The sequence below is a fragment of the Cyanistes caeruleus genome, chromosome 3 (assembly GCF_971803275.1).
Source record: "Cyanistes caeruleus chromosome 3, bCyaCae1.hap1.1, whole genome shotgun sequence".
Classification (NCBI taxonomy): Eukaryota; Metazoa; Chordata; class Aves; order Passeriformes; family Paridae; genus Cyanistes; species Cyanistes caeruleus.
In genome coordinates this window covers 24,007,180-24,010,142 of record NC_141703.1, presented here as the reverse complement: position 1 = coordinate 24,010,142, position 2,963 = coordinate 24,007,180, and positions in this window count along the sequence as shown.

Below are 2,963 nucleotides of genomic sequence, written 5' to 3'. Positions count from 1 at the left end.
AAAGAAAAACTAGTGTAAAACCGCCAATATTGTTTAGAATAAATCAGTAGCAAAAGTCTGTGTTATTCTGTAGTCAGCTTTTCCTCATTTCTTCTCAGAAGAAAAAGAAGAAAACAAAAAAAAAAAAAAAAAGCAGAACAGTTGAAAAGGTCAAGCCTTATGATTTTGCCTATTTTAGTGAATTAGTACCTTTGAGTGAACTTGATGGACACTTCATGAACATTAAAAGCCTTGATAGTCTTTACTAATTGCCATGGTTCTCCACTCTGGGAATACTGCAGACCCATATCTTCCCTTATTAATTTATGTATTTATTATAGTGGTTTTCCTTACACTATAATGTAGGGATAACATTCATCAAACTCTCGTGAGATCACCTTTTGAGAACCATTTTTCACACTGAGAAAAGACTGTTCTGTGCCAGACACTGGATTTTCTGGCTTTGCTGAGAAAATGCTTCAGGGGAGGTGGGTATGACAAGGGAAGGGGTACCTTGCTTTCATCTAAAAAAATAAAACCCCAAACCAACAACCTCTGAAGACATTTTGTTTTAATCGTTCTATATAAGTAAGGTTAGTTCAGTATGTAATAACAGCCTGTCTTGACAACAAAAGGCTGAATCAACACAGAACATGATTGGAATTATGCATGTCAATTATAATGAATCTCATTATGCAACACGAAAGTCTAATTCTATTGTAAAGGTCTGTAGTCTGCAGTTTTAAGTCTGATCTCAATGCTGAACAATAACTGCCCTCTCATCCACTTCATAGCCATAAAGAATAAATATAAACCTAATTTCTGCAGATTTTTAATATGCAAATTTCCTTGGGATAAGGGAAAAGAGAGATTTCTCCATTTTTAATAAAAAGATAAAATGGTCCTGGTCTTAAAGCAATCCATCATGCCCATGGCTTATTTGGCTTTGGCTTTAACTTTTTGCTGTCCACAGGGAAAACTGGTGCTTGTCCTTGTCTCAAAATATAAATCAAGAATGACAATTTTTCATATTGTACCAACTCAGTAATGTGTTTATCAAAATAAAATAAAAAAATTATATAGCAATTAGCAATTAGGCTCTAATTTCTAGCAAGAAGGTCACAGTAGTAAATGTGTTTAGCAACACCTTTATGGAATTACTGGGTGGTGTTCTGGGCTTTGTTGCAATTTGCTCTTTTTCCCATTATTTATTGCACGTATTTTGTCACTTGCAGTTGAAATGTCTAGCTTTGGGAGTTTATTTTGCAGTAAATACAAAGGTGGATTCCCCTTTGAGAACGTGTGATTGGAACACTGCTTGAGCCCTTACATACTTTCCCATAATTTATTTTTAAATAGGGGATAACTTCAGCTGGAAGCAGGTATGTAACAGACATTTTTATTTGCTGAAAGAAAACACTGTTGTGACACTACATGATTCCAGTGGAGTGAGAAATGTCAGCAAATAGTAGTCAGAATTCAACACTTATGAGTCTTCAAATTGCCATGCAGGGGTTAGGTGAGCTCATTAATTTGGGGAAGAGACCTCTGCATCTCTTGCACTGAAACTGGCCTGTGGCCATCAAAGAATGCTTTACAGAATGCAATAGAACTAGTCAGTAACCTCTTGTGCTATTCTGTTATTTTCATTAGACATTATGACAAAGTGATGTAGTTGACAGCAAAACTTACAGGTATGAATACCTCTGCTCCAGTAGATAGGACTTTTGAATGCAAAATAATCAGCAGTTCTGGACCGCAGTTCTGTGTGAGAATTCATGGCTCAGGGCTAGTTTAGAGACTTGTACAATACCCATTTGTAGATGCTGTAAGCTGTTTTTTTTAAACTCATAATTTAAAGAAAAATTGAAATTAGACATGGATTTCAAAAGAGATGACCCAGAATTGCTTTTAACCTGACATCTTACTTATAGATCAGTTATTTATTTTTCCTTTTAAAAGGCACATGATAAATAAATTTTCACAATCCTGAAAGAAACTTGCAGTTATTAGAGCTAAGACAGAGCTATTCAATATTATGTTATCAGAGCTATTCAATTTGTACAACATGCTGAATTTTCCTTGTTTAGAATTTCTAACAGCTTTCATTGGAAAAGTTTAATTCATGTTTAGCAGCCTGAGAAAACTTCCTAGAGCTGGTTGTGAAATTCATCATACTTTGTTTTCTTTTGAAAGCAAACTTTACACTTGTTCCAGCAGAATGTTACAGTGACTGTGAACAGCATAAGAAATAGTAGACCAGACCAGAGAAAGGATTAAAGAGCAATCCAACAAAAAAAAAAAAAAAAAAAAAGAAGAATACTCTTCATTTCATAAAGAAAAGGTAAGTTATTCTTGTTATTATTGTTCTTATTACCATCATCTTCGTTGGTACATTTGTCCTGAGCCAGTAGAAAGAAAAGAGAAACCAGCATCCGGGACATTTCCTCAAAGGCCATAATTTCTTTATAACTGCCCTCAAAGATCTGTGGGATCTTCATTCAACATGAAATTTTTTGAATTAATTTTGTGTTGCTTTCTCCAGCAGCAGGAGGATAGGGCAGGAAATAACAAAAAAACAAATAAACAAAAGACTAGATGTTTTTTCAGGCTTGGTGGAAGATCTCCTATTAGATAAAGAAAGGGAAGAGAGGGGGTTTTCTAGTGCCAGAGGCACAAAAGGAAAGCAGGAAGATTGAATTCATTGTAGGCAGCTTCCAAATTAAAATGAAAGTGCCTGGGTCTGTTGTGGAAATGGAATCAGAAAATAAGGAAATGGGAGGGGTCTGAAATGTAGCGTTTATTCACCACTGCGGTGTGTGTAGAGTACTTCAAAACTCAGGTGGATGATGTTCACACAGGAACTTGCACAACTGCTGTAGAAAACTGTTTTTCTCTGCAAGGGTCACCAATCTGTCCCAAGAGGTTGTGCAGTATCCATCCTTGGAGATAATCAAAATCTGTTGGACATGGTACTGGGCTCT